Here is a 24,915-nt window from a genome sequence, read left to right as displayed (position 1 = left end):
AGCCCATATTCCCTCAATGTGAAGGATATTACACTGTGAATAGCCCTAGAAAGGGCTTTTTTTTTCAAATGGAACTTTCCGGAGCTCAGTTCTGGAACCTCTCAGGTGGGCGCCATTGCCATTCTAAGCAAGAAAGGCGTTCATGGGTGAGTTCCAACACTTGTTTTTCTTTCACGGCGAGTTCCATCACTTCTTTTTCTAGAAAAATAGCACTGGCCCTAGATAACCTGTGAGTTTTGCAGCTGGGCAGGGATTCATATGCAGGACTCCTTAAATCCAAATCGAGTCCTCTAACTGCTACACTATACCGCTGAGCTTTCCAAACTGTGTGTCACGACACGTTAGTGTGTCGGCTGCAGTGTGTATGTGTGCCACACAAACACTCCTCACATTCTTATACGGGGTTAGTTTAACCTCCAGTTTGCTAGTAAAACTGAATTGCTGTGTTAAGAAATGATGCATGTCTAAAAAAGTGTGTCACCAACATGAAAAGATTGGAAAGCTCTGCTATACCGGTTCTCAAATAGCATCTGCAGAATGTCCCAGTTTCAGTCCTCAGCATCTCCAGGTTAGGCTGGGAATGTCCCCTGCCTAAAAACCCTGGGGATTGACTGCCAGTTGGAGTAGATAATGTTGAGCTAGAGACACCATTGGTCTGACTCAGGAAAAGGCAGCTTCATATGTAGAGCCCAATCCCTTGTGAGGAGATCTGTGTCAAAAGGCACTGGGATTCTGAAGAAGCTGCAGCTGCCCATGCATGGACTCTTAGATCACATATCCAATTTCAGCTGGAATTTCAAGGATGCTCTTGAAAGAGCAGGGAGCTTTGGCAAGGAATCTGTTTTTCTATTCTTCCATTCTCTACATTTACTGACTCTCACATAATATCCTTCATATCCTTAAGTCCTTAACTTCTGTCTAATTTTTATTTCCTCTGGGCAAGTTGAAGAACAGTTGTATAATGACAAGTCTATATAGAAACCTTGCTGCTTTGTGTTTTGTTGTTAGTTTTACTGTATTTAAATTGGTTTCTTTTTAAATGTGAGCTGCTTTGGAGGTCCATTCTGAAAGTGAAAAGTGGCATATATTTTCCAGAATGCCTTCCATCTACTTAATGTGAAGGTGAAGCGACTGATGGACGTCAGATTAGGTTACACATATACCTAATGCCTGCTAACTGACTCAACTTCTTGCATTATCTGTTATGCATGCTTTTTATTTTCTGCTTGTGAAACATTTAATTGTGTTAATGTTGGCTCCCACCACATGGATGCCCATCATTGTTCTCTATTTTTTTAAAAAATAAATTTTTATTAACCAGCCAATCAAATCAAATTAAATCACATCACATAAATTCCGAATTACAAAGCCGAAATTTAAATTTTTGTTGGGGGGACCCATATTTCAAGATCCGAAGGGGGATTCTGATCATCTTCTTGCTACTGTGTTAATGTCCAAATCAATCCAAATCAGTCCAAACAGGGTTCATAATTCTATCCAGTCTTGTCTTGCTGTTTCCACATCACATCTTGTTTATATATTTTCTCTTTTTTCTTTATGATCTCTTCTGATAGTCTCCTTAAGCCGATAAACACCAATAATAATCCTGTGTGAATTTTTCCGTTCTTCCAATCTTTAAATTGAGATGGTTTCCATATATCATCGCCTTCATAGATAACAGCGCTCTTTCCATCATTAATTACAGAACTGTCATTCTTAAGTCCCACTGAGGAGTTTCACCCACAATATAAAAACAGCTCTATTTCTCTATTTCTCCTCTCAGACTTAAGTCCTCCGACAGAACTTCCCAATATGGCGACGGCATTTTTAACTGCGTCATTCCAAAGCTCTTATACATTCCACGCTCTTCTTAAAACATGCTTTGGTTCAAAAGTTTATCTCCACACAGCCTTAAATCCACAGCTTAAGTCCTTAAAACGACATTTCTGACTCGTGAGGGGAGGGGATTCTTGTTTAATCACATAAGGAAAGAAAGGAAAGTTTTTCCCCCCTCCCCCATCAGTCATTTGCCATACCGTGTCTTGGCGTATCTTCTCATGATTTAATCTTGTCTTGTTTTATCAGAGATCTCTTCTGTTAGCAGTCTTTTACTCCCACTCCTTCCTTGAAATATGTGCATTCCTTCATCCAAATTGTTTCTTTTGTTTTTTTTAAAAAAATATTTATTAAGGTTTTTAAATATAAATGCACACATAATAAACAATCTTACTTCTTTCACAACAATTTCATCACTTCTTTGGGCTCCCTCACGTCTCCCGCTCCCATTTACATTGTTAAAAAAGTTTTTCCAAACAAATTATCAACTTGTTTACAATCTCATGTCCACTCACACATATAATCTAGCGCTTCTTCCAAAAAGTTTTATATTTTCTTTAGTCTCACTTATCATCAAATTTAAATCTAGTTTAGTGGTGACCAGTTTTTTATAATCTAGCATCCTTCTTAACATTCAACCAAATTACAATGTTTTTGTAAATACATCTTGAATTTCTCCCAGTCTTCCTCCAACTTCTCTTCTCCCAGATCACGGATTCTGCCGGTCATCTCGGCCAGTTGCATATAGTCCATCAGCTGCATCTGCCACTCTTCCAGTGTGGGTAGATCTTGAGTTTTCCAGTTTTTTGCGATGAGAATCCTTGCTGCCGTTGTTGCATACATGAAAAATGTTCGATCCTTCTTTAACACCTTCTGGCCGACAATGCCCAGAAGAAAGGCCTCTGGTTTCTTTGTGAAGGTATACTTAAATACCTTTTTCAGCTCATTATATATCATTTCCCAGAAGACCTTCACCTTAGGGCATGTCCACCAGAGGTGAAAGAATGTTCCTTCATTTTCTTTACATTTCCAACATTTATTATCAGACGAATGGTATATTTTGGCAAGTTTAACTGGGGTCATGTACCATCTATATATCATTTTCATAACATTTTCCTTCAGAGCATTACATGCGGTGAAGTTCAGCCCAGTGGTCCACAACCTTTCCCAGTCCTCAAACATAATGTTATGCCCAATGTCCTGTGCCCATTTTATCATAGCCGATTTAACCATTTCGTCTTGTGTATTCCACTTTAGCAGCAAGTTATACATTCTAGATAATACCTTGGTCTTTGGTTCTAACAATTCTGTTTCTAACTTCGATTTCTCCACCTGGAACCCTAACTCCAAATTGTTTCTTTTGAAGTTCCTGCAGCTAGTGGCGCGGATCAGGGATGGCGTCCAGGAGCACCGGAATCCCACAGGAGGGCTTTGTGCCTAGTGCCCCCATCCCCACAAATTCGGGGGTGGTATAGGGCACAGCAGGCAAGGCAGTCCCCCCCACCATCCTGGGGGGGTAGGGAGGCTAATTACTCCCATCATAGCCTCCAAATTACCTTGTGTGGGTCGGAGAGGTGTTACTGTCAGCCATCTTCCGATGCGCCCCCTAGTGCCCCCCCTGCCCATCATTGTTCTCTAGGTGTGCAGTCTTCACCTTCTCAGAGCCAATCCTGTGAACTACCTTTAATCCAAACATGGATTTGGGGACCCTTTCTAATTTTTCAATCAGATTGGTGGTTGTGAATGATGCAGTTGTGACCCTCCTTAGATTAGACCCTACCCACCTGTTGTGTGTGCTTATAATAGCCACTTTTTAAAATCTTTTTGCCATCTTTGCTTTCTGTGATCTCTGCTTTCTCCTCCCTGGATTATAGCCACATGAATGATACCACCCAGTTAGAGAACTTAACCAGGCAAACCAGGGTAAGGACAGATATTCAGCACTATATCTTCATTCTTCATTCTGTAGACATGTAAGAGCTACTTGTTCTTGAATTTGTGTCCATGAAAGTAGCTTTATTTTCATGCATCATTAGTTGTCTGCTAATGAACTGCAGGATTTGCCCGCCTAAGCAGGAACCGCCCCCCCCTTGCAACCCTGCTTTTTTCCACCGCTAGAAAATGTCCTTTGTTTTTACTTGTCTTTCATTTACATGATGGCCCAACTGATTAGATATCCAGATTTAATGGCTGAGCACTGCGACACTCTGTAATTCATTTTGCCACTGTGAATAAACTCAACCTTACAGGGTACATAAAAACCGAGGTTTTATGGCTGTTTTTATGATTGCTGGATTGCTACTTGTCAAGCTTATATGCATAGCCAAGGCAATCAGACCTGCTCAGTGAAACCAAGTTAAGTGAGAACTCCCCAATTATGGAAGGCCGGGGCAATGCTGGATCATCATGCAGATGAGACGTTGAAGAGGTTCATTCAGAAAAGCTTAGGCCCCAAAGCAAGAAGTCTTCTAAACTGCTGACAGGCGGGGTTTTTTGTACAAAAAAAAGGCCACGTGTGGGTGAATTCTTGCCACCCATTATACAAACATGCCTTTGGAAATGGCATCATTCTGTTATCTCAGTAGGGTACACAGAAGGCCATTATGGCAGCTTATGTGAAGATATGGAGTTATGAGGCAATTAGATACTCCTAGACTATTTTCTGCTCATTCCTCCCCTCCACCTGTTTCCCTGTCTGCCTTACTGTTCAAACCAACATTTCCCCTTTATCTCCTTTTGTTCTACAGTTATTAAATCCATTGAGCTTTCACTGGGGTGTGTTAGAGAGTCGGTATTACTGAGATTTGTATTAAACAATGTAGATAATATTTTATCATGCAATCTACCACACCTCTGCACCTGGTCAGTAGTTGAATGCCCCTCACCACTTGGCAGTTTCATGCAAGCTACTCATGGCTCCCTACCCCCTTTTAGATATTTTGCTCATTTCCTGTGTCTATGGTTAAATGGCTCCAGAATGCAAGTCTGTTATATCTGTTCCCCTCCCTCCTCCCCCAAAGAGAGTTCTTTCTTTCTGAATTCCTGGGTTTGTTTTTCAGCCTTCATTGGCGGGAAAACAATGTCCTCTTCAGAGTTAAATGGAATTAAGGTAAGTAGGGGAAACATCCTGCAGCCTTGGTTTCCATCTGAAATATTAAAAGATAATCCAGAGGTAATGAAGTGGGCTAAGCCATGATTTATAGGAGGGATTTTAAGTTATTTTAAAGATTAATAGGAAACAAACTATAAATCATCATTCCCACTTGCAAAAGCACTGTGTGGGAGTTGGGACAAATTAATGGTTCGAGGAGAAACTGAAGTGTCTTGTGTTTGTATGCTCATGTGACGGGGGGGGGGGGAATTGAGAGAGAGCTCATGCTGGGCACAGCAATTTGGGATGCTTTGCTAAAGGAAAGCTTTGTAGCCACTTTCCTGGCTTTCAGTTGATATGCTTTTGCTTTGATGCTAAAAGCCACGTATCAGTCCCGTAATAATAACAAAGGCAGAAAACTCTGCTGTTTCCATATATAATTTTTACCTCTGCAGACTACTGCTAAGAGGAATTACATACACATTTTTTTAAATGAGGGTCCTGGGCTTCTAAACTGGATGTGTGGGGAAATGGCCTGGTTAGTAACAGGCTTGGTAAAGGTAAAGGGACCCCTGACCATTAGATCCAGTCGTGGCCGACTCTGGGGTTGCGGCGCTCATCTTGCTTTATTGGCCGAGGGAGCCGGCGTACAGCTTCCGGGTCATGTGGCCAGCATGACTAAGCCGTTTCTGGCGAACCAGAGCAGCACACAGAAACGCCATTTACCTTCCTGCTGGAGCGGTACCTATTTATCTACTTGCACTTTGATGTGTTTTCGAACTGCTAGGTGGGCAGGAGCTGGGACCGAGCAACGGGAGCTCACCCTGTCGTGGGGATTAGAACCGCCAACCTTCTGATCAGCAAGTCCTAGGCTCTGTGGTTTAACCCACAGCGCCACCCGCGTAACAGGCTTGACTGACTGCCAAATCAACCTGGAAGAACTCATTCTTCCAGGGGAGTGGAAGCCATAGTCTTATGTCAGGGGTTGCCAATGTGCCACCCTCAGGCACACATGTATCCACAGAACAGAACAGAACAGAACAGAACAGAACAGAACAAAATAGAGTAGAATGGAACCAAACAGAACCTGAAGGCCCCCTCCAAGGCAGGTATGGATGATGGCCATGACAGCTTGGGCTTTTTCAGTGGTGGCCCCTAATTGTGGTAGGTTCTCCCCAAGGAGACCTGCCTGGTGCTGACATTATCAGCTTTTTAACACCAGGCAAAGACATTCTTGTTCTTCCAGGCTGTTTTTCTTTAAATGTGATTTTTTAGCCTGGTGTTCCATCTTTCGGTAGGGTGGGGAAATGTGCATACAGTGGTACCTTAAGTTAAGAACTTAATTCGTTCTGGAGGTCTGTTCTTAACCTGAAACTGTTCTTAACCTGAGGTACCACTTTAGCTAATGGGGCCTCCCGCCGCCGCGCGATTTCTGTTCTCATCCTGAAGCAAAGTTCTTAACCCAAGGTACTATTTTTGGGTTAGCGGAGTCTGTAACCTGAAGCGTCTGTAACCTGAGGTACCACTGTATATCAATTATCTATAGCTATACACGCACATCTATTCTATGTTGTGTTGTTCATGGATGAACACTCATAGTATGTCTGTTTTTTATTTACTTGGCATTCTTGAATTTTACATCTTTGTAAGTCACTCTTAAGACTCTTGCGAAAAGCTATGAATACATTTACATAATGATGATAAATAAATAAATGCATTCAATAGAGCTTACTGCTGAGCAAATACACAGTTCACCTTTCTCAGCATGTTTGCTCGCCTTGGTGGCCCCTGATCAACTGTTTTCACCTTTCTGAATTAGTGGCATGCGTAATCCCACCCAGTTATGGATCTTCAAACTGTAAACACCACAGCACGGTACTATGTTACATAACTAAGCACATTTGGCTACAAGGGGTTACAAGATGATGGAAGTGAGGCCAATATAAATGAATTTGCAAATAAAAAGCTTGACTCCCAAGCAAACAACTGACTCCCAATATCCTTGAGTTGAGTTAGGTCATCAAGGCTTTTGAAAAAATCCATTTATAAGCTATTCAATATATAAACCTGTCTCTTACTCCATTTATAAGCATATCCTAAAGGCATGGGGGAAGTCCCAATGGGACTTATTAGGAAGCAAGTATTTTATGATTGCAAGCTTACTTTCTGATGTGAAATGAAATCATCTCCATACCATTATGGAACTTTCTATCTGGCTCCAATGTAGCCAGCCTCCACATCACATCCTTTGCCAATGAACAGAAGCAGTGGTCACAGGACTTAGAAATCGGATCATGGTTTGGTTGCTCAGTAAGAAAGAAAACATCAAACATACTAAAACCCTATGTGAAACTTAAAAAAAACTACATGGCTTCTGGTAGTTATGAGCCACATTGAGTTTGACCTTGATCTATCCCGCTCCGGGCTAGTTACCTTTGGCTGTAGTCTTTGTCTGCTTGCCCCCTGCTAAACTTTCACAATGTGTTCTACTGCTTTTTTATTCATGTCTCAGCGTATAGCTAGCTACCCCAATGATCCCCAAAGACCCAACAATAATTACATGTATTCCCATAAAATACACAACAGTCCATAAAATAAGGCCCATTCTGTTCTGAGCAGCCAAGTCCATCAGGAAAGAGAAGGGAGCCAATATTTTCTTATTCCTTGAGTTTTCTAGAAAGTTCCGCTCATGTCTTATCTACCACATCCCCAAATGTGTGACCATAGGGAGGATCATTAAACAGCAGCCCTGTTTTTCTGAATATAAATGGAATGAAATCCAGAGTTTTGCCTGGGTCAGAACAACATTAAGCATTGACAAATAGGCTGTCTGCTCTCTAGCTTTGCAGCCAGAGGGTGAGATTTCCTCCTGTTTTCTTATGTCTTTGCTGTAAGCACCCAGGCTTACAAAATATGTCCACTAGATTTCAGCCGTTAAGATCATGATAACGTTTTCACAGCCATTTGGTTGCAATATGAATCTTTTAGCATATGTGTGTGCATATATATATATATGCAAATGCCTGCATATGTATGTTAAAGCAACTGCTTGTGGCACAAAAGTGACATCAGCTGAGTGATATTAATGACAAGTTGAAATGAGGCAGGGAAGCATAGATAAAGGTGTGCCTAAAATGTTCTGTCAAATAAATGTATCATAAATCATCCCTTGCTTCCATTCCAGAACTTCTTTATATTATTCCTATCCCATCCTGCCACTCCGTATTGTTGTTGGAATTCGTCTGTCTTGAGAGACCACGCATCTCTGGGGGGTGAAGTCAAACCTCTGTGTTAGGAGCACCGAAGTGACCTCCCTGGGGCACAAACAAACCTGGGCAGTGTGTATGGAAGCCCTGGGCTGCTTAGATGACAAGACTCACTGATGAGGTCCAAAGGAAAGCAGAGCAATACATTTGGCACCAGCTTGGCTGCAGGAGTTGCTGGAAGAAGGAGTACAAGATGCCATCCAACCATCTTAGGGACTCCACTCTGGATTTATGTAGGGTTTACTCCTTAGTCTTTCTTCTCCTGAAGATGTCCCACAAGGCAATGAAAGTCTAGGATCTGAGTTTTGGATGGACTATCTTCCCAGGTTGATGAGCCCCATCTGCCCCTTACTTCCTTCTACTGCACATTCAGAAACCTCCTTCTTGACTGTTGGACCCACTATTGGTCTTATCTACTCAATCCACTGGAGCCATTCTTCACATACAGGGGAAGTCCCTAACTTACCAAGGGTTTAAAACCCATTGGCTACCCTCACCTGGTTTAGCCACCCAGTTGAAGCCATTCTAGGAGCTACAGGTGACAGCTGAGTGCAGGGAGGGGACTAAAGGTGGACAGACTACCCTAGAAGAAGCACAATGTGTTCCCCACCAACAATACTAACCCTCCCCTAACACTCCATGCACCCCATTCCATACTGTGACCCACAGAAAAGAACCAAGCATCAGTAGCACATTTTGCTTTTAGCCTAAAAATGTCAACAGTAAAATGTGAACTAGTTTCACTCTGCATCACTTTAAAGTTGAGAAGTTAAGTATCCAGTCACCATGCATGGTACTCTTACAAAGTTCTGGAAGCTTCTAGACAGTTGCTCCACTGTATTTAAAAGTAAAACCCAAATTCTTCTGAGTATCGGTCATTCTTACTCCTGTCAACCTCAGAATATACACAGGAGGGTTTGAATCTGTTAACTTCATCCTGATCAGAATATGTTCATCTGTTCAGGCTCTCCAAATTGTGGTCTGAAGCACAGCAAATAGCAAATATCTTACCCCCTGCCAGCTGTCTTTTAAAAATGGTGGCCATACCTGTGTACTTATTTCAGAACACGCACACCCCACACATTGTACACTAAATAAATAAATTGGGTACATTATAAAACTGATGGGAGAGTATTTTGATGTGATGCATGCTTGGACAAACACATCAGCATTTTGGCCCCTTCTGTGAACTATTAAATTTGGTGGTATGCACAGATGCAATAACCAAGTAAATTAAATGTGATTTGCTGGATTCCAGCAGTCATCTCATTTTCCTCTCCAGGGCATTTTCAGTTGTTAGTCCTATATGTATTTGTGACACTTTGTGAGTATCTCAGCAATAATTTCTTGCTTCCATTTCCCCCTTGCTCTGAATTACAGAGCATCTATACTCACTTGGTGGTACTTAACTTTGTTTATCTGTGAGAGATGAAACTTACCTAACTTTAATCTCTGACAATTTTTTCTCCTTTTTTCTGCTACCTTATTCTCCGTAATGACCAATTTAATTTTCTCATTAGAGCCATTGTATTTTATTAGCACTCCCCAGCATTTCATTTACTAGCGCCTGTGGAGACACAAACAATCAGTATGGATTCCCTCTCAAAATTAAAACTACCCACATCTCGATAACAATCTCTACACAGATCCCCAGAGATACCTTGCACTCCTGTGTGACTGAATTCTTCTTCTTCCTTTGAAAGTTTCCATGGCTGAGATTCAGTTGCAACCACTGTGTTGTTTATGTTCTTTTTTCAAAATATTCCTCTGTTCCTTGGAAGTATGTGCCCTATGGTTCTCATCACCACTTCTAGGTTGGAAAGAGGGACTATGGACTCCCCTTCTTGGGATGTCTCCTGTTTAAGCCTGGACAACGGGTGTTTCCCCGTGAATGGGAATGAGTCTCACTCAACACAGTGAGGCTTACTTATGAGTGGCTTCCAACATATATAAAAACATAACAAAACATTACACATGAAAAAGCTTCCCTTCCCTATACAGGGCTGCCTTCAGATGTCTTCTAAAGGTTATACAGTTACTCATCTCCTTGACATCTGATGGGACGGTGTTCCACAGAGTGGGTGCTACTACTGAGAAGGCCCCTTCTCTGGTTCCCTGTAACCTCACTTCTCGTAGTGAGGGAACGGCCAGAAGGCCCTTGGTACTGGATCTCAGTATCCAGGCTTATTCACAGCTGGTCCAGCAAAATGCTGTGATGGGTGATATCAAAAGCTGCTGAGGGATCAAAGAGAAGCAAAAGCCCCAAATGGGAAGCATACCATTAAAAAAAGGGAAAATAAGATGAAATGTGAGTACATAACTCAGGGGCTTCTGTTTTTTAAAATGCACTGTAACCCATAAGAGCAATTCAGGGAATGACAAACTTTGCTGGTGTGTGTAAATTCAAATAAAATAGATTTCTGTGTGAATGTATTGTGGTGTGTTTTTGAAAAGCTACTTGAGAACTACTAGGTACAAATGTTTACTTAGACGCCTGTCGCCGTACGTGATTATCCAGACAAGTGCTTGAGAAGAATTGCAATATGAATCGCAAATAATTGTCAAGGAGCTGCCAACTATCTAAGCAGAGCCCTGCATTTGAAAGTAATGCGCAATCAGTGATGTAGTTCAAATGGATCTGTGCTGGGAAAATTCTCTCCTGTCTCTCTTACCACTAGGTAGAATTTCAAACATGCCATTTGGCTCTTCTCATTCATAGCCTTGCCATGACAATGTGGGTTTTTTTCTGGAAGCTGCAACTAGTGCAGAATAAGGGCAGGGTTGCTAAAGGCAGTGGCTGGCCATGTAACTGTGGAATATTGGCAATACAGTCAAACCAGCAATGCATGTTTGCTAGATAGGCACATGATAGGAGCGGAAGCTCAAAGAGTTTCCCTCTAAGTTTGCTTGCTAGAGAGAACTCTGAGAGCCATTGCTACTGTGCTCTGATAGGGGGAGTATGTAGCCATATATAATCTCACCTGGCTAGGCTCTTTCCTCTTTGACCTCATTGCAGTAATGTAGAACACCTGCATGTCTGAGCTCCACAGCTCAGACACCATTTTAAATTAGACTAAAGCATGTCTTTGTAACTGGATTACCATTTTAAGCCTGCCTGTACAAAGCTGCTGTTATCGATTACTCTTCAACAAGTATTCTGAGTGAGTAAATGCTATTTTTACCTTTGAAAAGGCTGTGTGATGACTGCTTTAAGGGGGGAGAAATACCAGGATAATCATCTGCCTTAAAGCATCCTGGATTACTTAAACTAAAAGGCTAAAACTAGCCTATCTAAGCTTCCCTTTTAAGCTGCAAAGGGTTGCACTCTGCTCAATTCACAAACATGGGGAAGGAAGGATAATTCCTAACAAATGCATTCTCTCGTACCATCTATACACATGCCAACAATAACACCATTATTAAAAGAACTGCACTGCCTGCCAGTTTGCTACCAGGCCATGTTTAAGCTTTTGGTATTAACGTATAAAGCCCTTAACAACTTGGGACTAGCTTATGTGAAGGAACCCTAACCTTCTGCCACATAGAACCTGTCCATTCATTAAAGTCAGGGCTTTTTTACAGCCAGAACTCAGTTCTGGCACCTCCAGTGGGCGCCATTGCCATTCTAAGAGAATGAAGGAGGTGTTCATGGTGAGCTCCAGCACCTCTTTTTCTAGAAAAATTGCACTGATTAAAGTCATCAGTTGAAGCACTCCTGACTCTGCCACACTCTGCAAAAGTTCATTTTGCAGCAAAGGGATGTGGGTGGTGCTGTGGGTTAAACCACAGAGCCTAGGGCTTGCCGATCAGACAGTCGGCGGTTCGAATCCCCATGACGGGGTGAGCTCCCGTTGCTCGGTCTCAGCTCCTGCCAACCTAGCAGTTCAAAAGCACGTCAAAGTGCAAGTAGATAAATAGGTACCGCTCCAGCGGGAAGGTAAACAGCGTTTCCGTGTGCTGCTCTTGTTCGCCAGAAGCGGCTTAGTCATGCCGGCCACATGACCTGGATCTGTACGCCAGTTCCCTTGGCCAATAAAGCGAGATGAGCACCACAACCCCAGAGTCGGTCACGACTGGACCTAATGGTCAGGGGTCCCTTTACCTTTACCTTTACTGTAGGTGGAGGATCTTTCAACCTCCCCTCAGAAATAAGGTGAGTGCCAACAGTTCGCTGCGTGCTAAAAACTTGCCTGTATACTGAATCGTTTGCTGTCTGTTGACCATTTGTTCTAACATCTGTGCTGACTGAGGCTGCAAACACACCATGCGTTTGAAGTATATTTAAAGCATGTATTATCTCTCACTGAGCTATAATTCCCAGCACCCATAACTACAGTGCCCAGGATTATTTTGGGGGGAAGCCATGCACCTTAATTGGGCTTTCAGTGTATGGTGTATACTCAGGCTGTTTTACTGGAATGGCTTTTATTGAAAACCACCTTGAGATATTTTCAAAAAAGCGTCTCCAACTAACTGACTGACTGACAGACTGACTAAATGCCTTTTGAATTACGAGAAAGGGAGAGGTAGATATCTATTCGTATCTCTCTCTCTCTCTCTCTCTCTCTCTCTCTCTCTCTCTCTCTCTCTCTCTCCACATAATGCTGGAAAACCTTGCTCCAGAGCATGTTTGGGATAACTAGCCACTTATAACCAACATGCTTAAGTCTAATTAATGCATGAAGGGGTTAAGACCATAGAATAAGCTGTCCTGCCAGGCTTAGCCAATGTCACCCCCCCCCCCCGCTCACCTTGGGAGGAATGGCTATCAAGCTCTTTGTTCTTTCATTCCATTATGAGAACTCCTATGAATAAGGAGGTCTGAGATGGTTGCTTCAAGTTTAGACTGTGCGGCTGACAGAAGCCATCTTTGTGATTCTATACAAATGATTTAGAAACTCTAACCACTTTGGAACCTAAGTTTTACTGCCTGTGTTTTCTGACTGCTATGTGGAAAAGCACACAAATCTGACCTTTGAAGAGTTTGTAAGCAAAACCTTTTTTTAAATTTACCAAATGTGTGGTAGAGGGGAATCTTGGAAGCAACTCAGAAGGGGGTACAGTGGTACCTCTGGTTGTGAACGGGATCTGTTCCGGAGGCCCGTTCGCAACATGAATAGAATGTAACCCGCAACAGTGCATCTGCGCATGCATGGGTTGCGATTCGTCGCTTCTGCACATGCACGTGACATCATTTTGCATGTCTGCGCGAGCGGCGTAACCCGTAAGTAACCTTTCCCGGTGTTTCCAGGTCGCCGCGGGACGCAACCTGAAAAAACGTATCATGAAGCAAATGTAACATGAAGTATGACTGTATTTGAAAGGTCCAATAACCTAATTTCCATGTGTTACTTTGCTGCATATTTTGTGATTTTAAATATCTGCTGGGGTTTTCTCACCAAAGAGTACATGCACCAGACCTGGATCTTAGGCATCCAGGAAGTCTCCTTTAATTGTACCTAATTTTTTTTTAAAACCAAAATCCAACATAAGCTTGGGCAACTTTTTGTCTGTGGAGGACTGCATCCCCTTGGGGAAAATTTGTCAGGGACTGCATGACATGTGTGGGAAGAGTCAAAGACAAGTGTGGATGGGGCTACTCCTTTTCTTCTCACTTTCTGTGATCCCCTTTCTCTGATTGTCGAGTAGGTAATTCTGTTTTTAATAAAGTTTTATTATACGTTTTATCCTTGTTCTTTTTAAAAAAGAGGAAACTGAAAAATCCCTCCTCAAAGTTTTGATTGCTTTTTAGTTTTCATTGTGCTTTTCAATCTGTAGACATCAAATAAATTACGTCTGGTGTATCATCTGCAAAAAGTCTCTTAGTAGAATCTCTGAACCATTATGTAATTTATTGAACTTAATTAACACAAGCCAATATTTTACATAAGTAATTAAATGAGTTGAAAGTGTTGCACGACTCTCCCATCTGTTGGAAGCAACAGCTAAATTGCAGTACAAATTAAAACACATAGTGTATGTCTTCCATGTGTGACTATATACCATTTTTGACTATGTGTCTATTTACATATAAATTATGCTATTGAAATGCCTCGCAGTATATATATTCCTTATTGGGGCCCATTAGTTTTATTCCTGACTGTAGAAATGCTGATTCCAAGGAATATGGCGGTAAACAATAGAGCTTAAGGACCATTTAAACCAGCCTAACCTCCACCTTGACATCTGTTGAACTGTAGCTCATGGATTACTGTCGCCTTTTAAAGGTGCACCTGCCCATTGATCCTTCTGATTATATGCACCTCACATTTGCCCTCTATATTGTTTTGAAAAGCATCACTAAGCTGGTCTCATCAAACTACTCATAAATTGTCAGATGAACTTTGGAAAATTTAGCCGTTACTGAAGAAGATTAGTATCTATCATTAAAGTACCATGGAGTCATGCCAGTTTCACTGCCCATTCAGAATAACATTTAGGGAATAATACATTTGGTGGATTTTTCTCTCAGTGTAGAGGGCACTCAAATGTCAAGTTGTTGTTGTTTAGTCGTTCAGTCAAGTATCTATCCATTATGTTTGTGTTCTGGCCTTCCCCAAAGCAAGGTTGTCCGTCCATCTTAAAACAAAGTGGAAGCTTATAAACAGTTGTACTCGTTGCTATTTTTCTAGAAAAAGAGGTGCCAGAACTCACCATGAGAACTCTCCCTTCTTCTCTTAGAATGGCAATGATGCCCACCAGAGGGATGTCAGAGTTGTGAGCTCTGGCTAAAAAACCACACCCTGTTTGTACTTCAGAATGGTCTCAAAAATATAAGAAAGCATTTCAGGCTGGAAAAATAAGAGCATTGGAAGATGAGGATCATGAAAACTAAAAAGATGGGGCATGATGTCCAGATTCAACAATGTCACTAAACCTTGAAATACAGTGGTACCTCGGGTTACATACGCTTCAGGTTACATACGCTTCAGGTTACAGACTCCGCTAACCCAGAAATAGTACCTCAGATTAAGAACTTTGCTTCAGGCTGAGAACAGAAATCGTGCTCCGGTGGCACGGCAGCAGCAGGAGGCCCCATTAGCTAAAGTGGTGCTTCAGGTTGAGAACAGTTTCAGGTTAAGAACGGACCTCCGGAACGAATTAAGTACTTAACCCGAGGTACCACTGTATACCTTGACACCTGCCAAGATTCCCTCCTTGTTCAAGGCCAGTATTGGGATTTCAATGGAAAAATCTGTTTTCCTACATAGCAACAGCACAGGTTTGCTACGTTCTCAGCAAGGTATATCTCAGCTTCCACTGCATCTGGATTGAGTAATCTATGGGCAGCGAAGAGGTACAGGGAGAACTTAGATTTAGTTCTCATCTGAAGGTGAACCTACCTAAATCACTCTCTCTGAAACAATACACAAATTGAAAGAACAGCCATCCACAACAGGCACTTTTCTGAATTTTGCAATGCAGTTCTTCAGCCAAGCAATTTTTTCAGAAATGCACAGTCTAGGGTAAACTGCATTTTAAATGCATATGTTGGTGAAAATTGCTTTTTAAAACTGTATATTGGGCAAAATTTCATTAAAAAGGTATATTTTGGGAGAAATTTGCACTAAAATTTCCAAGAGAACTTAAAAAATAAATTCATAACCGACATAGAAATGTGGAGAACTGAATTTAAGACTGGGAAAATTAGAAATGGAGGGGAAGTGAAATGGACAGGTTTTCCATCCCTTGGTCCTGTGTTGCTCATGCTGAGTGACTGATGACCCATTGTACTTCCAAGGCAGCATCTAGAGTAAAAGATATGAGTGTGGTACAGTAATTTCATCAGCTGCAACTCCTCAGGCAGCCAGTCAGAGAACAGTGACACTGGGATAATCAAGAGGGGATCACAGCTGGATTTCAAGCTGCTGTGGCAGCGAAATAAAGAAACAAAAAAATCCATGGGGAAGGTGGACAACTTAAAGAAGGTATACCAGACAGGGAGATAATAGCCTGCCCTCTGAACTGACCTGCACAAAACTCTATTTGTGCTTGTTAGCTCAGGTCAGGACTGGCCTCTGTGTCAGAAGCCCATTAACAAACTGGACACAGCTCAGAGGGCAACAGCCAAGAAGCCATTTCTGCTTCCTCTTTCCTTTCCAGTGGCAAGTCTGAGTGTGGTAATATTACTCCCAGCAGGTTTTGGACCTTTTTCTTATTTTATAGCAGGGGGTGGGATGAGGGAGGCCTAGCTTTCTGCTGAGGGGATAAATCTGTAACTCTACTAATTACGGGCATGGATGCGAGCTCCCTTGGTTCAATGCTGTTGGATAATGCTGTTGTTGCTTTGCAATGTTGTGTGTGAATGAATGAATGGGTGTGCATTATGTGTGGGAATGGATATATGTAGGTGTTATGTGTGGATTCTTATGAATTCTGTGGATTCTGTGTGTTGGAATGAGTGGGTGTGGGTGTGTGTATAAATGGATAAGTACCCACCTTTTCCTGTAAGGGGGAGAGTTAGAAAAATTATACACCCCACAATTCCCTTCTACGATACAGTGCCTGAAGGCAAAGGAATCCCAGGCTCATACTTCCTGCCAATCGTGGCACATCTACCATGCTTATCAAAGCATGCTGCAGACTCACACAAAGCTTTTATCCAAGGTTGCCTCTGCTTGCTGATTTAAATCCACAGAGGAAACCTTCACGAATCCTCTGCTGTTGTTTCCACAAAATATGAACCCTCCTGAAGCAGGCCATCTGGCCCGGCATCCTGTTTCTCACAGTGGCCAATTAGATGCCATGGGGAATCAGACAAGCAGGATCTGAGTACAACAACCCTTTTCCCGCATGTGATTCCTAGCAACTGGCGTTCAGAGGTATTCTGCCTCCGTATTGGAAGTTCTATATAGCTATCATGGCTAGTAGGCGTTGATAGCCTAATCCATGGTTAGGCAAACTAAGGCCTGGGGGCCGGATGCGGCCCAATTGCCTTCTCAGTCCGGCCCATGGATGGTCCGGGAATCAGCATGTTTTTACATGAGTAGAATGTGTCATTTTCTTTAAAATGCATCTCTGGGTTATTTGTGGGGCATAGGAATTCGTTAACCCCCCCCCAAATATATAGTCTGGCCCCCCACAAGGTCTGAGGGACAGTGGACCGGCCCCCTGCTGAAAAAGTTTGCTGACCCCTGGCCTAATCCTCTTTTAAAACAATCCAGTGAGCTACAGGAAGGCTCAGGTCACTGCAAGCAGCATGGCATGGCATAGCTGGTATAATATCGAATAAACATACTTTTTGTTGTAAGGAAGCTAAATGTGTTTTTTAACCTTCTGCACAAGCGGCAGCTGTGCCGACTGCCTCCACCACCTTTCTGAGTAGTCTTTTCTTCAATTTCACAAATGTCTATTTTTAAGTCCAAAGGTTGGCAGGTATTGTTCAGGGCAAAGTTTTTCATTGCATGCATATTCTTTCGAGGCAGACATACTCTCCTGAGAGGCCTCGTTTCAGTACTTTTAAGAATTATATTGGCTTCTTGTGCAGTACTGTGGATACATTGGGAGATCTATGACAATTAACCAAATGAGAAAATAGAGTGCTTGTAATTAAGATAATCAAGCTCAGGAAAAACCCACCCTCCTAATACTAATAGCCATGCAGCTTTAAGCTGTACATTAATTAAACCCTGGATAACAGTTACAGTCACTCACAGGCAATTTGGGGGAGAGAAAAAAATACGCAAGATCTGTGGCATGGAGACAAAACTTCTGCTAAAACACATCTACTTCTTCTTTGGCGATCACTCGTAGCTGAGTAAGATATAAACACGGTTTTAACAATGAGTCTGTAAGTGACTGTGGAGGCCAGTTCTGGATCCACACGTCCTTCCACAATGGGGACATTGGTTTCTGGGAGTTGATCACAGTGTGGATTTGCCAAGCGTGCCTTCCTCTTAGCACATTTCTCCCTTGCGTCCTGAGTCTGAGTGTCTTCAAAGCCCATGACACACTGCCCCTGACTTTATCTGCATTTTAAGCAGTTGCCAGGATGATTTAATGTGCTTTTTGCTTAAGGCCATCTTCATGCAAGAGCAATGAATGTGCCCAACATATGTTTCTTATCTGCAATTCTGTTTTGAAGCCTATATATGTGGCACAATCCCAGCCTCTCCTCGTTGATCTAGAGGCTCTGATCTGCTCCTGATAGGATGATAAAATACAACAGGAGATTTGTGTGAATGGTGTATGATCTCTGCTCTTTTGAATCTGCTCATCCCAAGGAAGAGCCCATTTCTCTGCTGCATCTGATCATGCTAAAACATGGCAGTACTTGCTCCAACCTGCAATGGCATCTCCATCCATGTCAAAGGAAGGGGCAACTTTGCACTCAAAAAATGTGTTTGTGCTGCATGAAGTAATTGGACCACAGGGCTCTGGATTTATATGGTAGTGAGCATGGGCGAAGCTACATTTGTTTGAGTATTATTATTATTATTATTATTATTTTGCAGCACTGGAAATTTACCAGTGCGTCAGAAGAAATTCATCACTTTAGGAGGACTAAGATACAGAATAACTGTAAAAAATACAGGGGAGAATAATAATAAATTTTATTATTTATACCCCACCCATCTGGCTGGGTTTCCCCAGATATTCTGGGCTGCTTCCAGCAAAATATAAAAAAATATTAAAATGTCAGACATTAAAAACTTCCCAATACAGGGCTACCTTCAGATGTCTTCTAAAAGTTGTGTAGTTCTTTATCTCTTTGACATCTGATGGGAGGGCATTCCACAGAGAGGGCACCACTGCCGAGAAGGCCCTCTGCCTGGTTCCCTGTAACTTCACTTCTCACAGTGAGGGAACCGCCAGAAGGCCCTTGGAGCTGGACCTCAGTGTCTGGGCTGAATGATGGGGGTGGAGACGCTCCTTCAGGTATACTGGGCCAAGGCCATTTAGGGCTAAAGATCAGCACCAACACTTTGAATTGTGCTTGGAAACAACTGGGAATCAGTGAAGATCCTTTAGGACCTGTGTTATATGGTCCCAGCGGCTACTCCAGGACCACATGTAAAAGAAACATGTAAGATGAACATAGTGATCAGCAGAGTATATTTAATGGGTACAGCAAGCTCCAAATTCTAACAAAGATGTGCAGGTAGCCAGCAGGCAGTGCAATAAAGGGGTAAACAGGAAGCCTTGACAGTTATTTAAATATGAAGCAATTGCATTATCCATTGTTAAAAGAAGCCCCTCAAGCAGTGAGTTTATTACTGGAGAAAAAAAGAAAAAGATGAAAAAAAAAATGAAGGAAGATGGATCTTTTTGGTTTCTCTTATGAAATAAAAAGAAGAAAATAATTCAAAAGATGCTGACCAAAGGAAACGTGGATTACTTTTCTCCAGGTCTAAAGTTCATGGGAAGAGATTATCATGAGACCAAGGATGCCACTTGGGTAATGAGTTCTGCTGAGTGGGTTAGAAATAGGTGATCCATGGAGCGAGTGTCAAAAGGCAGTGTGCCGCTCAGACTGGAAGGTGCAATGCTAGAGTTTCAGTGTCCAAGTGTGCAGTGATTGTATGTGTCATGTAACTAACAGGAGGGAAGAAACATCGGTTTTGCACCACTGTGATCAAGTATATGGTGCAAGAGATGTACTGTAACACCTAATCGATTTTCTTGCCTCACTAGGTGTTACCTAGAGCTATCAAAGCTTTGGTATATTAGGGCAAAAATGATGACAGGAAATCGGTACAGGGGTGGAAATTTGGGATAAATCTTGACATCGAAGGTTTGTCAAGAAGTACTTAATTTGTTCCGGAGGTCCGCACTTAACCTGAAACTGTTCTTAACCTGAAGCACCACTTTAGCTAATGGGGCCTCCTGCTGCCGCCGCACCGCCGGAGCACGATTTCTGTTCTTATCCTGAAGCAAAGTTCTTAACCTGAAGCACTATTTCTGGGTTAGCGGTGTCTGTAACCTGAAGCGTATGTAACCTGAAGCGTATGTAACCTGAGGTAGCACTGTATGGAAGTTTTAGAATGGTTTTATGCAACTGATCAGATGATTACATATATCACCAAACTTAGATGTGGCATAAATTCACCCCGCCCTGCAGAATATTGCTGTTTTGAATGAGGTCCCACTCCCTTGACAGCAGTTCTGACATCCTGGTTGTCCTGATATGGGAAGCGCTGGAATACTCATTGTGTGGATGATGAATGAATAAATGAAAGTCAATGAATGAATACCAATGAAGGATTTATATGGGATGCTTATAAATGGCAGGCCTTTTGTGGTTGCTGTTGAGCTTGCTAGCAATGGGAGGCTGAGGGTGTCAGGAAGTTCTGATCAAAGCTATATGTGCACTTCTTTTGTTTACCTGCAGCAATTATGCCACTCTGTGAGGAAACAGAAACTTGTGGATACTTAAAATGCAGTGGTATATCGGAGGAGATAGTGTTTTGGTTTTGTTCCATTTTTTCTCTTGAGCCAATGGGAGCAGACCAGAATGAAACAAAGGGAGTAGGTATAGAAAGACTTCCACTGTTATTCATTACGGTTCTGGAGGTCCTGCTTAGTTCAATTAGGCAAAATGAACTAATAAAGGGGGTAACAGTAGGTCAAAACCAATACAAAGTTAAAGCCTTTGCCGATGATTTGGTAATTATGGTGGAAGATCCGACAAGTAGTCTAAAAGAAGTTATAAAAGAAATTGACCAATTTGGAAGAGTGGCCGGATTTGTATTAAATAAGAGGAAAACTAAACTTATGGTGAAGAATTTGGACCAAAGTTTGATAGAAGAAGTGCAAAGAGAAACAGAGATGGAAGTGGCGAAGAAGGTAAAATACTTAGGAATATGGTTAACCCAAAAAAACATTGATTTATTTCAAAACAATTATGTGACAACTTGGAACACTATTAAGAGAGACCTCGAAGTGTGGAGTAGGATGAAACTATCTTTTTGGGGCAGAATTTCTTCAATTAAGATGAGCGTGCTTCCAAAGATGTTGTTTTTATTTCAAATGATTCCAATAATCAAGGGGACAAAGATCTTCAGAGAGTGGCAAAGAATGATTTCAAAATATATCTGGCAGGGCAAAAAGCCACGAATACAATTTAAGTTACTAACTGATGCGAAAGAAAGAGGTGGCTTCGCCCTGCCAGACCTGAAACTTTATTATGAAGCATCTTGTCTCTGTTGGATAAAGGACTGGATAACACTAAAAAATAATAAGTTATTGGACTTGGAAGGGTTTGACAACAGGTTTGGTTGGCACGCCTACTTATGGTTGGGGAAGAAGAAAGCTCATAAAAGTTTTGCCAATCATATTTTTAGAGGTGCCCTAATAGAAATATGGGATAGGTACCAAAATATTTTGGAACCAAATGTACCTCATTGGTTATCCCCACTGGAGGTCATGAGTGTCAAAAAGACAAACATGAGAGAGGACTGGATGACTTATGGAGATATTGTAATTAAAGAAGGGGGGAAATGGAAATTGAAGCTATATGAACAAGTTAAAAAATATGTATATGATTGGTTGCACTACTTCCAAACAAATGAAATGTTTAAAAAGGACTGTAAAGAGAGGAGATATATTGAAGGAGAGTCTAGATTTCAGAAAGAGATAATAAACAATGACTACAAGGTATTGTCAAAAATGTATAAAATGCTATTGGAATGGCAAACAAAAGACGAAGAAGTCAAATCGGTTATGATACAATGGGCCAGGGACTTTGGTTATAATATACAGCTAGCAGATTGGGAGAAGGTATGGAAGGAAAATATGAAATTCACTGCATGTATGACGATAAAGGAAAACATTATGAAAATGGTATATAGATGGTACATCACTCCCGTTAAACTAGCAAAAATGTATAAGACATGTAACAAATGTTGGAAATGTAAGGAAAGGGAAGGGTCGTTTTACCATATGTGGTGGGAGTGTAAGAAAGTAAAAGGCTTCTGGGAAATGATATATAATGAGCTGAAAAAGATGTTTAAATATACGTTTGTGAAGAAACCAGAAGCCTTTTTGTTAGGAATCACAGGAAGAGAAATTAACAGAAGTGATCATAAACTCTTTCAATATGCAGTGACTGCGGCAAGAATTTTAATGGCTCAAAAATGGAAACAAGTAGAATTACCAACATTGGAAGAATGGAGACGGAAATTGATAGACTTTGCTGAATTAGATAAACTGACAGGAAAAATCAGATATCAAAAAGATCACAAGTTCACTCAGGACTGGAGAAAGTTTATGATTTATCTGGAAAACATTTGTGATGAACAGACAACGCTAGTTGGATTTAAAGAGGCTTTGTGAGGAGAAAGGGTATTGTAAGAGGGAAAAGAGCTGTAAAGATTTATAAACTGGCAATAAAGGAAATGTGAACTAAATCTAAAATTATGAGGATTGCGGAGGGAGCGGGGGGAAGTCTAAAAGAATTTCGTATTATATTGGATATGAATGTGTTTATATAAATTTGTAAAAGAAAAATCTTTTTAAAAAATTAATAAAAAAAAGAAAGACTTCTTGTCCACAAAATGAGACCAAACAAAGATAAAGTACTGTTGATGGGGGCAGATATCCATATTGATAAAGTATTTTATTCTGTTCAACCTCATACAGAATATCCCATACACAAAATGTGCAGGTTAGCACATTTACCCTCTACTCTCAATGCAGTTATCATGATGCAAAGGGAAGAGTCAGGCCAGATTGGCTGGCCCTGCCCCCAACATTGTGTCTTCCCCCTGTCATCTATACCAGTGGTTCCCAAACTCCCCCCACCTCCCAGCATGGACCACTTGAAGATTGCTGCAGATCTTGGTGGACCACTTAACGCTTATTCTGCCACTTGTAGAAATTCTAATTTCATAGAATCTAAAATGTAAAACAATAAAAAGCAGAACAGGTATTGAAAGGAGTAATAAAATAGAATTGAAAATCAATATACATATTTAGTGCAATGGATGTGCCATCTCCCACCTTTAACCACAAATCCACAGACACCCTGCAGAACACCTGAATGAAGCTCATGGGCCACAGTTTGGGATTTATGCATTGGAGGAAGGTCTGAGGCAGAGAGCCTGCTTTAAGTATGTTGACTCCTCTTGCAATTTAAAGCTCTGACAGTGCAGGGACCCCACACATGTGGAGCAGGCTCTCCGTCTCACACCTTTCCCCTCCAATGCATGCAAGATGGTGAGGGCCAGGTGATGGGGCTGAAACAGAAGGGGCAAGGTATAACCAGCAAGTAGAACCTGTGTGGTGTAGTGGTTAAGAGTGGTAGACTTGTAATCTGGTGAACCGGGTTCGCGTCTCCGCTCCTCCACATGCAGCTGCTGGGTGACCTTGGGCTAGTCACACTTCTTTGAAGTTTCTCAGCCCCACTCACCTCACACAGTGTTTGCTGTGGGGGAGGAAGGGAAAGGAGAATGTTAGCCGCTTTGAGACTCCTTCGGGTAGTGATAAAGCAGGATATCAAATCCAAATCCAAACTCTTCTTCCCCTCACTTGTTTGAGGGTGAGCTAACATAGTACAGGGCTATGCTACTCCCAGCTCCAACAGGAAATTCTCCAAAGAAGAAGAGTCAGAGCAGCTAGATAAGATGCTCTTACGACGTCCTCCCTTCTTATGATGAACTTGTCTCCCATTCATGTAAACTTGCTTCATATTGTGCAGCTGTGGAAGCATGACCAATGGATGGTGTTTGAGTCTTGGCCAAATTCTGACCTATCTTTTCATGCGTCTCTTTTGCCCTGGCATCCTATTCGTACTGTGAGTCAATATATTTCAGCTTCCTAAAGAGCAGATTTCACTCTTGAAGAGACCTGCTAAGTTACTATGAGAAGTGTTAACCCTGTAATTGAACTGATTTTGACCCGAATTTAGCATGGCTTACTATTAGGAGTCTTATCTGTATGCTTGCAATATATCCAGCTACAGTTCCATAGGATACATAACTTATTCAAGAAACATGAAACAACATGTTTGAGGAAAGCATTGTAGAAATGACGACTTGATACAACTTTATTTTTCCTTAATTTATTTCCTCACCCCCCCCCTGCAATTTTTAAAAACAATCAGCAAAACAACACTCTGTCCTCCTCAGATGTGGTTATAGCTTGGCTTCGTGCTGTCTGAGTCTAGTTTACATTTCAGTAAGGAATGACAAAAAAGAAAACTGTACAGGACACTTTCATTTCCCCCCTTCATCTTTTTTTGAACATTTATATATATGCTTATAAAAACTTGATTAGCAGCTTGGCTGGCACCCCCACAACCCCCTAGATAATACTTTTCAACTAGAAGAAATGCACTTTTAGACAATTACACTAGATAAAACAATATATACAGTTTTGACAAATAAATACATAAATACAGCCATCTGTATATAATGGTACATTTAAACTTCAGATAATGTCAACAAGTTTTCTTAGTTCATTACCTTTTTTCCTTCCTAAATTGTACTTCTCTACATGACTCTATAAAGGTTTAATCCCAATAAGGGGTCATCTAATCCACCAAATCTTAATGACTCTAGAATCCTCCAAAGTCGCCCACTAAGGAAATCTATTATTATATAGTTCTTCAGAAGATAAGACTTCTGAAAGCTTATTGGCAACATGTGCTTTGTCCATTCAAATTTCAACAAAAATCAAACATGACTTTGATTCGGATGTTGGTTGCAATTGTAAAAAAAAGAGTGGTTTGTTCAAAAGTAACGTAAGCACTTATTTTCCTCAAAGATTTTTTTTTTTTTAAAA

At 41.5% G+C, this 24,915-nt stretch overlaps 1 long non-coding RNA gene across 1 annotated transcript in view; it reads left to right on the top strand.

Moving 5' to 3' along the window:
* Positions 1–3,472: 3,472 nt before the first annotated feature.
* LOC309348962 overlaps positions 3,473–24,915 on the top strand; it is an 83,796-nt gene continuing 62,353 nt past the window's right edge. Inside the window, exons 1-2 of the long non-coding RNA XR_014159596.1 lie at positions 3,473–3,759; positions 4,896–4,945. This is a non-coding gene — a long non-coding RNA (uncharacterized lncRNA). The remainder of the gene's footprint in view (positions 3,760–4,895; positions 4,946–24,915) is intronic.

The sequence above is a fragment of the Podarcis erhardii genome, assembly GCF_964252035.2.
Source record: "Podarcis erhardii genome assembly, chromosome: 1".
Classification (NCBI taxonomy): domain Eukaryota; kingdom Metazoa; phylum Chordata; class Lepidosauria; order Squamata; family Lacertidae; genus Podarcis; species Podarcis erhardii.
Note: the sequence above shows the minus strand (reverse complement) of the source record. Positions and strands in the feature narration are given on the sequence as shown.